The 13,077-nt window shown below is 42.4% G+C and overlaps 1 protein-coding gene across 2 annotated transcripts in view; it reads left to right on the top strand.

The window, feature by feature from the left end:
* Window positions 1-13,077, top strand: part of LOC117821863 (nuclear receptor coactivator 3-like) — an 85,025-nt gene that overhangs the window by 48,344 nt on the left and 23,604 nt on the right. For both annotated transcript variants that reach the window (XM_034696401.1, XM_034696402.1), the window contains one exon: window positions 2,956-3,045. The gene's annotated coding sequence lies outside the window, so the exon portion shown is untranslated. The remainder of the gene's footprint in view (window positions 1-2,955; window positions 3,046-13,077) is intronic.

Below are 13,077 nucleotides of genomic sequence, written 5' to 3'. Positions count from 1 at the left end.
GGGAACATTTTGAGTTTTTGTTGTTTATAGGTTATTATGTTAATTTTTGACTGGTCCGGCCCACTTCAGATCAACTTGGGCTGTATGTGGCCCCTGAACTGAAATTAGTTTGACACCCCTGATCTAGACCAAATGGATGGTCTTTACAATGCACCCTGCTAAATTAAGGCAGGAGAACTCAGCTTTCATTGGTAAAGTGACTGATATCTCACAAAGAACTACAAATCTTGATTGTAAAATTAATCGCTAAACCATCAACACTGACGAAAAGTCCACACAACATGGGAAAAATTCCACTTTGATGAGTTTTAAGACCTTAAAAGACACCCAAAAACATGGATCCATGCATCTTTGAAAATCAGAATTATCACTACCATCTGCGTTTGCTCTGTTGACGATAAACTGATCCGTTCAGGTTCATGAAGTTAATGGCTTCTCTACGAGCATCCACTGTAAAACATGAACTCTGCCTGCATCTTTATTGCAGTCCTTTAACTGCGTTACTTTAACAAGAGGGAGACACTGTTGTGTAAGACATTTATTGTGATGCTCGAGCACACAAACATTCATACAGTGAAAGGTCGAGGGCTTGTTTAGATGCTGGTGAGGAGTAATTGAACAGCACAACTAGATAAACAGACATGTAGAGAGGAGGACAGCCGACTGCAAAAAGGCCTCTTTGAATACCTCTCTATAGACTCAACCTTCGCAACATAAGCCCATTCACACTGCTTTCACATTCAAGGCTTTACAGGAGTATGAGCACCACCACATGCCTCTAACTTCCAGTTTATTTACTCTGGTTTCAGTTGCTGTGTCACAGTGAGCGCAGAAAAGAAGCAGCTTTTGACTGCTCGATCACCAAGGACTACTTCTTCATTTTTCCCTCCAAACTTTTGCACAAAAAAAAAAGGCTGTTTCTTTTTGCGATTTCTCCTCGTTTAAGCGGCCGCTCTCCGGCTCTATTTTTCTCCCCTTTCAATTAATAGGAAACACATCGGTTGAAGGAGGGTCTTTGTTGGTGTGTGAGAGTCCATACATCACCTAAACTAGAGCGCCCTCACGCCTGCTGCCTCCGCCTGCTTCCCTTTAACACACACACACACACACACACACACACACACACACACACACACACACACACACACACACACACACACACACACACACACACACACACACACATACACACCCCGACAGCCCGACAGCCCCCATCTGCTCCCAATCATGGGTGCAGCCAGCGGTCAGGTCGCTGGCGGTGAAAGGCGCACAGGCACGCACTTACACACACTCGCACATAAACATACACAACATAGGCTGGCTTGGCATGAGTTCAGCCATACAAACACACACACACACATGCACACACGTGCACACACACACACACACACACACACACACACACACACACACACTAACTAAGGCTGCACTCTGAATGTGCACTCTTACACCTCTTCCTGATAAAAAAAAAAAAAGAAAGTATTCTGTGGTTCTCTACACACACAAACACACACAAACAGAGGCACAGTGACAGATGAACATGAGACATCCTGGCGGCGTGCTCCACTGATGACAGGGTGTCATGGAAACGCCCAGTGTTCTCCATGGTTACGCACTCTCTACCCCCACGGGATACTCTCCTATGATTGTTCAGACAGAACACTTGAGCTAGTTCAACAACTCTCACACTCACACATTGTTTCTTATCAGGATCTAAATGGACATAAATTAGCCTATCATGTGCTTTCGGGAGATTTAGCCTAATAGTCTGTTTTTGTGCTCAGATTGTACAAAGCCTGGAAGATGTGTCCCAATAAAAGGCTGACATTTAAATGCAGTCATACGGGATCAGGTGCACGTTTGGTGGAAGAGACTTTTCCTTTTATCGGAGCGATCACATGCTGTCCTCACTTTCAGGTTTTCGACCGTTTGGCTTCCTGTAAAACTTTTGTCTCAACTTCCCTTTTTTTTTGAATATGTGTGGGTACAGAGGAGGGGTGATTGTGATTGTGGGAGTGGTCTCTGTGTGGATGCAAATATTACAAAAATGACGCTGACAGCGGTAATGAAGCTTTTTTTTTTATATTCTCAAATTTCTTCTATCTCCCCTAAATGTTTTTTACCAAATCTTTGACCCAACATTATTCTTTTCCCCATTTCCTTCATCTTTCCAAATTTCTCTTTTAGTCTACAGTTTCTGCTTTTAGCCCCTATCCTCTCTACCGTATTTATTTTATTACAGCAATTAAGTTTGAATATTTTTTCAGCTAGATTTGTTTTCTTTCCTCAGTTTTTTTCAGAATTATTTTTACTTTACCCAATTTATTTAATTTTTTCCAATTTTATTTTATTTCTATAATTTATTTTACTTGTCAAAAAAGCCCCAAATAATTCTGTCCCCTATTTCTCTCCTTCCATTATATTTGTATTTGTTCTTTTTGTGTATTCCTTTCTTTTATTTTTTGTATATTTTACTGTATTCACGTTGGTTGTTTTGTTTGTTCTTATTTATTTTTCCCTGTTTGTGGTTATTTTGTTGAATGACTTTATGTTCCTCTGGTCTTTTTTTATATATCTTTAATTGTCCTTTTTCTTTTTTCTTTTTCATTTTCTTGTTTGTTCTTTTTTTCATTGTTGCTGTTACTGTATCGTTGGTCATCGGTTGTCGTCTCTCTGCATCCCCCTGTCACGTTTTATCTATCGTTCCTGTACAGCAGAAAGATAAATAAATAAATGAAGAACAACAAAAAATATAAGACAGGGTAATGAAATTGAAAGCGCAGAGTGAGGCTTGGCTTTACTGGCTGTTTCTCCTGCTCATTAAGCGCTTAATGCAGCTTCCTGTGCATGTGTCTGCAGGCCGCTGATTAATACCGCTGCCTGTTGTTCATTAATAAAACAATAATGAACATAAGCATGAGTGTTATACCCTTTCTTTTCTTTTTTTCTCCCCAGACTCTATTGACCGGCTCACACAAGACCGCACCCCCAGAGTGAGAGGGGAGGGGGGGATCTGATCGTCCATCATCTCGGCGCCGTCACAAGGTGGGCTAACATCCCATATGGTTGGCATGGTAACGGCCTGCTGGGTTTAGGTTGAGCGCTTTTCGCCAGAGACAGTTTCTTGTTGTTGCCACATTCTTGCAACATCCTCATCCTGACCTGAGCTCAGAGAACAGCGTGTGTTTTCTGAAGCAAATCTTTGATGGAGGTGTTTGAGGTTTGGATTGTAGAAGGTGGAGGAGTGCAGGAAGAAGAGGTGGAGCGGTGGAAACAAAAAAAAAAAGAGGGGGATTTTCAGGCAGATGAGAAATGAAGAGTGCAAAGACAGCAGGGAGACAGGAGGAGAAATCAAATTATTCTTTGTGCCCTACCTGCCACAGAGGCTGAAAGAGAGCATTAATCTTTTACCTCTGTCTGCAGGTGACAACAACACACACGTATACACACGTATATATACCCAGACTTAACCAAACCACGCTTTCTTTTCCTTTACGTGCAGTCTCACACAAGCCTCTGCAGTCACATGTTTCTGTTGCACTGATAGCAGCAGTGATTGTGTGCGGAGTGAGGCTGAGAGGAGATGGGAACGAGGGGAAGTCCATTTCAGGTGTAGACATACCAAATATAGACAGAGAAAAAGTTTCTCCACAAAGTCCTGTTCAGTTCATTTGTGTATTAGATAAAGTCAGCTTACAGTCGGCTTCAACATTTCTGAGAATAATATAAAAAGTTAAATCTCTAGAAGTTGAACAACTGTGTTTTTAAGCATCTGTTTCTTCCAAGAAAGATTTAGGAACCCGATCACCAAACCCCAATATCAGCTGTGTGAGCCTCAGACGGAGAATAAATCCTGTAGAATCCTCATTATACATTGAGCAGGTTATATCATTTTATTGGATGTTTGCTCTGTTTGGATGAATTTAGCAGCTTTAACAATGATCATGTGGAATCAGTAACTCTGATTAGACTTCTTCTGTATAGCAATGAATGCTAAGGCTCAGGTATCTTAAAGCTGGGGTTGGTAGTCAGATTTAGATACACTTTTTGTTATACTGGTTAAAATGATCTTCATGTCCCAAGGCAATCAATACATAATGTGTTCTTAAAAAGAGTGAGAAAAAGCTGTTATCTACAGCAGGAGTAAACCTGGGAAAACACACATCAAATCCCGTCCTGCCGTTCTGCTCGCCTCCTGCACGTACATTTCATGTTTGTTTGTGTTTTTATCTTTCACTATGATAATGTTTTGGTGTTTTCTTACCGCTGAGTGAGACATGAGTTGACGTAGTGCAAAACACAAACGATGTGCTGAGAACCGGTTTTGAATCAGTCACAATCATATGGTCGCGAATCAGCAGCGCTTGTGCATTTGAGCGGGGGTGTCGTTTTGGAGGAGCTCCGCGGGGGGAGGGGTTAGACGGAGTCCGAAAATGCTACATTCAAATTCATGCTAGTTTTCCGGGACTACCAACCCTAGCTTTAATATGAACAAGTTCAAATGCAAGATTGAACTATGTATCACTCTCTACGAATCAAGAATGAGAGAGAAAGAAAGTTTAAAATTCTACGAGTTTTTTATCTGTTTGTGTTGATTTTGGCGCCCCCTGTGGACAGAGTGATACCTACATGCACAAATAGTATTTTTGGACCAAATTATATCATTTTGCTGTCTTTTGAAAGTTAAAAGTTTCATTGACTTTAAATATTTACAGCGGTGGGGCACTGGTGGCCTAGCGATCTAAGCACCCCACATACAGAGGCTACAGTCCTCGTCGCAGAGGTCGCCGGTTCGACGCCTGGCCGCGACCATTCTCTTCATGTCTTCCCCCCCTCGCTGCTCCCCACGCTTCCTGTCTCTCTTTAGCTGTCCTTTCAGAAAGGTAAAACGCCCCCCAAAATATTAATTAATAAATAAATATTTGCGGTGGTAAAAGTTAAAAAAGCTATTTCTTTATAGCGTGCTGCCAATATCCTGATCCGACACCTACCCCCTCGCAGGAGATTTAGGCATTAAAAACTGCAATAAAGAGATAGTCACTCTTGTTGATGATGATCTCATTTGCTTTTGTAGATCATAAAGAGGAACCAGTGTTGATTTCAGTCAGTTTCAAAACCAGTCAGAAACTCCTCACAGGAGCTTTAAGTGCAACAAGTGTTGTGTTGAGTGAAGTGTGAGGAATGATCAGACTCGTGTGTCTTTAAGAAGAGAAAAAAATAGTCAGAAAAACTTCAAAATAATTCAAACTAACTCACTGAACATGTTGTGTGCATCATTACATTTTCTGCAACTTTCTGTCATTACTTTGTACAGTTGTTTCTTTCTTAAATCTATCATTCACTTTAAACTGACTACAGAGATCATTATGTTGACATAAACAAAGATGATAAAGATCTCTTGAATTGTGTATGCTGTCAAAAACTGACAGTATCATCAAAGAACATCAGTAAACAGGTTATTTCCTGTGAGGAAAGTTCACTCAAAGTCTACTCCACTGAGCTGGACTAACTTAAACTGATGCGATCACTTCTTCCTTCTATCCCTCACAAAACAGCAACCACTGCTCGAGCGATTCCTCCCAGCCAAGCAGCTGCAGCTCTTCTTATTTCCCTGGTGTGAGTTCACGAGGCCAGAGCAGGGCCGTGTGCCACTGTTTTGTCAACAGAGATTATGAAAGTGTGGTTGGCAGGCAGGTAGGCGTGGGGGTGTGACAGCAGGGCTATTTACATCAGCCGGCCTGAGAGGGCCAGCCCGGCTAACTCAGTCACCTTCCCTCCTTTTTCCCCCCTCCTGCTTCCCATGTACTCTTCCCCTTTGTTACCCACACCCAGCATCCTATACCCACATCACCCTGCCTGCACCGCCCTGACTTCATGACACTGTCCTTCATAGTTAAGAAAGAACAGAAAAGGTCACCTCTCAAACAGAACCCACTAGAAGTTATAACAGCAGCCATTCCGGCATTGTGAAAATACTCTGCCAAAAAATGTCTCACACAAAGACCTTAACCAGTCTGGACAAAACTTTCTAATAACCTTGGTGCCCCTGTACACACATTAAAATACAACACATCGAATATGACCCGGAATGAAGCTGGCACATCAGCTGAATCACCACAGATGAAGGTGTTGGTCTACATTGAATGTAGTTCTTGCTCATTTGTCCCGTACACTCATCGTCTGCCCTCAATGACTCTTTCCAACACCTTCTTGTTTGTTGCGTTGTTTTTTTTTCCTCTGCTGTGACTCATCTGTCGTGGAAAGTCTGGCAACCTTTCACTTTGTTTTCTGTCTGCCATAACCTCTTTTTTAGCTGCTGTGCTTTAAAAAAAAACCCAAAAAAACGATGTAAATCTAACTCCCATAGAGTCAGAAAGTTAAGCTCCACAGTCTTATTGAATGGCTGCTCGTACAACAGCAAACAATCATAAAGGAGTCGAAGTAAAAGAAACATTTTTAACAAGTTGACAAAAGGGAGAGTGAGAAAGTGTCTGAAGGGTGCGAAAATTGTTAGGTTAGAAGTTATTCTGCCACCGGAACTAATCAAGTGTTCAGTTTAACAAAACTAATTTTATCTAGTTATTATCAATACTATTACAGGGGCTCCAGGCAAAGAACTCAAATAAAACTCAAATAAACATCTGACTGCAAAAACAAAAAATAGTGTGCTGGGTCCGTTACTGGTTGGATCATTCTGTCACAATGTGGAAAAACTGAGGGAGGACCCAAGTGCAGATTTTAAAATCAAAAGGTTTTAATAAACAAAAGGTACCAACAAACTTACAAAAATGTCCAACAAACAAAATCCAATAGGGAACACAGGGACACAAAACACAGGAGAAGAAGAACAATGATCCAACAAGGGTCAGGAGAAAGTGAGGAACTGAACACACAGAGTAATCCAAACAGGTGAGACTAATCAGGGTAATCAAAAAGGAGGGAAACACACAAGGACAGAAAGTAACTAACCTGGAAACACAGGGATCAGAACTACAAAACAGAGAACACAAGACAAGACTAAGAAACACAGGAAAGTACAGTACAACAAGAGACATGGATCACAAAACACACAAAGGATAACTAACACAGGAGGAACCAGGGCATGAAACACAAGAAACAAACTGAACTTAACATCGACTCATGATAAATAGTTATTTTTGAAATTAATCCACATACTCAAAAAAACTATTTCAAAGCTTACTATTAGACTCAATGAAATCTCTTTGCAAACATATTGCTTCAAAAAACATTGTTGGATATTTTTTATTTAAAAAAAAAAAAGAACTGAAACTGCAACCCTGGGGGCTGAAATGTCATGAGCACGCCTTCGACACAAAACAAACCACATTTTTACAATGAAGCAAGCTCAACACACACAATATATTGAGCAGCACTCCTACCATGTTTCAAACTTTCATGCAGGCAAGGACAAAATACATGATATCCAGTTATAAGCTTCACAGAGTGAAAAGAGTCATTTTCACAAGTCACCTTTGACAACTCCTCAATGAATGGATGAAACCAGATGATGCATGTTCTTTAATATGTCTGAAAAGGGTTATAGAAATATTTTGATATTAACTGTAAGTATGAGGAAACTTTTGACTCATTTTTAGGCTTATAGAAAAATCAGAGGTCGACAGAAAACACTCAGGTTCATCCTCTTGGAACCATGAAACTAGGGTTGTAAGGATACACTCAACACAAGATTCGTTTCGAATCCCAATTTTTGGTTCACGATATGATTCACTCACAATTCTCTAATGATTTTCAAGAAAACTGGATTGAACTCAAAATTTAAATAACTATAATTTCATTTCAATTCTCAGATATGGACAGTTGCAATATATATATTTTCTCTTATATTTCTTTGTAAACAAAGTAATTCTTTTTCATTTTTAAGGTGTGTTGTAACTCAAATAAAACCACTGCACTTTTTTTTTCAGCACCTTGCAAAAAAACTAAAATCAAAGTGAACAATTCCCAAATTAAAGTGTTAAATATTAAAACAAATAAGGTAAATCTCTTTAAATTAGGGATGTAAATTTCAAGTATTTTCCGTGAGCGCTCTTTGGAAATGTTAACGATCAATTATCGTTTAATCATTAAAAAAGCATGAACATTTTCCACGTCAAAAATAATGCCAAACGTGTTTTTTTCCCCTAAATTAAATTTTCCTTCACAACATAGTGTATATTACTGACGGTATTAAACAGCTATGGATCATATAGAGGTGTTCAAAATGTTAACACGCTGAATATCAACATGAGGAGCAGGCTTATAAATAATCTCTGTGGACACATGGTCATAGAGTGAAGACTCAGACTACAACATGTGGATTTACTCCAACAGGACAACTGAACAGAAACATGTTTTGGACTCGGAGAAAAAAAGCGCTCGTGGAGACCTGTCACTCAGCTGCAGCCCCCAGCTGAGCGTCTCCGCTGTGTGCAACACCTTTAGTCAGCTGATTCTGAAACATGCTTTAAACTTAAAACACCTCCACTCAGGGAGTGACGAGAGAGCAGTGAAAGAGACTTAATGATGTTGAACAAGCGGAGTGAAATGCAGATAGCGCCTTCAAATTTTGTTGAATCGATTTTAATCCACCCTTATTTGTATCGATATTTTACTGTCTTGCGATATATCCTTACATCCCTACATGAAACCGTCACATATCTGGCCCCAAGTGTGGAGCTTTGTTGTCGAGGAACAAAGTGTTGAATACCTCACGTCTGTTGCATGTGACCTTAGCTGGCATTGGATTTCACGCCTTCTAGCTCATGAGCTGAACCGTTTCCTCTGGTTGCACCATAAAACTATAAAACCTGTTCCTCCTGGGGAGCAGTGCTCCCTCTGGGCTTCAGGCTCCGGGGTCACAGGCAGGCTGCTGTCCTGTAGCAGCTTCACCCCAGGTGATGTTGACCCGATGATCCTCTTTTCACGGCATTTTAATGACCCTGAAAATATGTGGGTCAACTGTCAGGGTGGAGGCGGTGACCCCTTTGAAATTGCCCCGGTCAAGATCAGGGTTGGGAAGCGGGTCAAAGCGAGTGTGAAAGTTCAGCTTACCTGCGTGTGTGCACTCACATGTGGAGTGCAAGCAGGAGAAGAGAGGACTTGTGACAGCTCGGTCAGCTGGGAGCTAAATTCTTTGTCCTGTTCTTATTTTGTCTCCCTGGCCGAGTCACAAGCAGCTGCTGCTCAGTAGCTGCTCTGATTAACAGCCTCCCACTATCGCCTCTGATCCTGATTAATGTCTCTGAGTCATCTTCAACAATATGATTTAGTCTGTAGACTTTAATGAACAAGCAGGCGATGCAGAAACTGAATGGCCTGGGGTAAATGTTTGATTATGTCTGACTTATGGCTGCTCTGTGAAGACTGATGCCTTCGTTTTACAACGTATTTTCATTTTTCATTTCTTTTACTTTTTTGAGGGCTGTCAACAGCAACAAAGGGATGCAGTGTTTTTTAATCACATGACTGTTTTTTGTCTCTTTCGGCACACCATAGTTAAGCTCCTGGTGCAGCTATGATGGAGATAACGACACCGCTTTACTTTGGAATGACACATTTCACTTATAAGATAATGATAATAGTAATATGCATTTGATGTCAAACTGATTGAAAGTATCACTGAAGTACTTTGAGTTTTAGCTACCACCTCTAAGCTAAGCATGCAGCTAATCAGACTGATGTCAACATGCACCCCTATTCACAAAAGCCGACAGGGCATTATTTTTGAGTATGGGGCCTTGTCACAAACCTGTGCCTGGGGTCTGAGGGACCGCCTCAGGTTGGCATGTTGTGTCCAGTCATATGCTTTATGGTAGTTGTGAACAATAGTTTCACGCATATAGGACCTTTATGAAACCAAGAAAGCAACTGGAACTCCTGACAAGTGCAAAGGTTATCACATTAACCAGGAATCATTGGACGTCTGTGAGAAATCAAAATTCCCCTGAATAACTGCGCACCATATTGACACTGAAATTTTGTACATGCACTCCTGCATGCACATAAGAATGTTTTTTTCCCAGTCATTGTTTAAGAAGTAGTGCGGTAATTGCCACATAGGACTTGAGAAGTTAACCCATCTCTGTGAGCTCGAGGGCATCCTCCACCTTTTCCCTTGTCTTGTCATAAAGAGCAAGAATATCCTTGAGTTTCTTACTTCAATTTTTGGCCTTGGAAGTTGGTAGCGCATCCCTTAGCTTCTTTCACTGCTCTCCGACGTATTCCAGCTGTTTTCTCCTGGTATTACGATGCTGTCAACGTCTCCTTTGGCTTTTTAACTCACATTCACGTTACCCTCTGTGTCAGATAGATTTTTCGGGTTGCCGTGGTACTTTCCTTGACCTTTACATATCCTACAAACAGCCAGCGACTTATTTAGAAGATCTGTCTTTGCAAAAGCAAAAGTGTTTTCACACGCTGGATTGCAATGGTAGCTTAATAATTTCTCACTTGGCTTCTCCTCTGCCTTCCGCCATGCTATATTTTGTTGTCTGCTGGCGCATGGCGATGACGTCACAGACAGGCAGCCTGAATGGAGTAATGTTTAACGTCTTTATCATTAAAAGTGCAAAAAAACACATCCATATAAAGCCTGCCGTGCTTAAATCCAATGCGTTATTTCCTCGTATCGATACAATCGATTTATTACATTTTAAAACGATGTTAGATTGATATATGTCGCCCGGAAGGCCAACTTGCCGAGCACAGAGCGATGTAGTCAGGTCATAGGAATATAAATCGATACACGGATGTAGTAGATGAATCGTTACACCCCTTTTCGCAGTGTCTTGGCCATAATCTTTCAACTAGGATATTGATATTCGTTGCTAATTGTATAATATGAGTCATAGTGACTGTATAATGCAGTTGCCATATATTCCATATATTTAGTCCCTTCCCTAGTGCATTGTTTTCTGTTGTGTTTTCTATTTTCACCATCATTTTGTGAATCATCTCCCCATGAATGCACCATCATGTCACCCTCAGCCATGGCTTTCTTTAGTTTCAGTGTCTTTTAAGATTTCGTCATACGTATCTTTAATTTAAACATTACATCAACCAGGTGCAGAGACACAAGTTCACCCTTTACGTTATGCTCTACAGTCACTCACCTTCCCCCTCAAATTTCCATCTTTGCGCCCATCTCTCCTCTCCTTGTTGTTGTCCTCCTTACTGCAATCACCTTCTCCCATTTCCCTCTTACGCGTCTCATTCCTGCCGCCCCCCGCTGATGCATTTTGCCCAGCCCAGCCCTGCTGCCTCTCTGCCACCAGGCCTCACTGCCTGTGGCGTGTAATTGACTTTCTCCCTGCACTGGAAAAGCGGGCGGCCCGCGCCAGGCTGGAGGTGACCCATTTCCCTGGGGCATTCAGCAGCCTCCTAATCAACCATTCTCTGGGGCCGCCTCATTCACTCTGCAATTAGAGCAACTCCCCCTTTGAGAACTCCATCAATAGGCTGGCAGGCAGGCGGGCGGTAGAGCAAAGGCAGAGTTTCGCTCAAACACTTTGCTTTGGCTCTTTGAGTTCTGATCCCTCCAACTTTGTGCCTCCGCCTCTCTGCTTTTTCGCCTCCTCGTCTCTCTCGTGGTGGGTTTCATCAGACAACAGCGAGCGGGGGTTTTGTCTAACGATGAGCAGCAGACAGGCACACGGGGAGGCAGACAGGGGAGTAGAGACGCAGGTAGGAAAGCAGACAAAGGCAACGAGACAGTCAGACAGACAGCCGGATGGGAGGTACTCATGGGAGAGATTAAAAGAGAAATCAGAAAGACACTCAGAGCGGGAGGGATTGAGCAAGAGCATCGGCGCGTCTTTGGAGCGTCTCTCGCTTTTATAGAAGACGATTTATGAGTATTCCCCGTTGTTTTCTTGCAAGGGAATTCGCTTATGTTTCACCTGGTGTTGAAGGCATGCATGAAAGCTGCCATCATATTGATTCTGTCTCAATCAGAAAGTGTGTTTGCAGCGTGTTTCAGCCGGATATGATCTTGTTGCGAGCCAAGAGCGTACGACTGAAGATTAGAGCACTCGCTACCCAAGAAAGAAAAAGAAGCTCCAAATGCAATCAGACATTTTCGTGGACAGCTCTGATCCCACATGAAGGAGCCTGAGATGATGCTGCGTGCTGATTAAATAACAGGCCAGCATCTCTCCCCTGCCGTTGGCCTGATTTGCGATGCAGGAGAGGCGGCGCTCTGGTCAGAGGATAACCATGTAATCAATGGAATGGAAAAGCTGCTCTGGCTGTGAAGGTTAAGAGGGGTACTGGAGGCTTTCAGCCCACTCTTTGTGCCACACATGCATCCAAAACACACAGCAGACAGTCTCAATGATACAGCTCCTCCTCTAATTCCTCCTCCTCCTCTCACCTGTGCCCATCTTCTCCTGTCTTTCTCTGACATGTCTTTATCTCTCTTTCTTCCCGCTTCCTATCTCCTTTTGCCTCTGCCTCTTTTCGCTCTGATTCTCCCCCTCTGTATTTCTTCTTCCTCTGCATTTTCTCCATCTCCAACTATATTTGTCCTCTCTCACTTTCTTTACCCTCCTCTCTTCCCTCCCTCCCTCCCTTCCTCCTTTCCTCCTACCTTTCCCCAGTGTCAGCTGCTGTCACTGTGGCAAAGAAAGTGACCAATCAGAGCTCGCTTCACAGCACCGGCTTCTCCCTCCCTCCCTCATTTCTTCGCTTCCTTCCCTCCATTTCCTCCTCCTCCTCCTCCGCCTCCTCCTCCTCCTCGCCTCCTTTCGTCCCATCTGCCTCTCTCTTTCTCTCTCTGTCTCTCTCCCACAACCTTTATCAGCTCACTTCCTGGAGACGAAATGTGAAGCATTATGGGAGACAGACGGCTGTCTAACGGGGTTAGTCGTGCAGCGTGGCTTATCATCAGAGACACTGCTAATCCTGTGTGTGTGTGCGTGCGTGTGTGTATGAGAGTGTGAGTGTGTGTGTGTGTGTATGGATGTAGCATATGAGCTGATGAACGCATACATGCACAGGCCCACACAAACACAACCTCACATGCTTACTCTCTTTTTCTGACGAGGAGTAGGAGGAGGA

This window comes from Notolabrus celidotus, chromosome 11 (genome assembly GCF_009762535.1).
Source record: "Notolabrus celidotus isolate fNotCel1 chromosome 11, fNotCel1.pri, whole genome shotgun sequence".
Lineage (NCBI taxonomy): Eukaryota > Metazoa > Chordata > Actinopteri > Labriformes > Labridae > Notolabrus > Notolabrus celidotus.
This window is presented reverse-complemented; position numbering and strand designations above follow the sequence as displayed.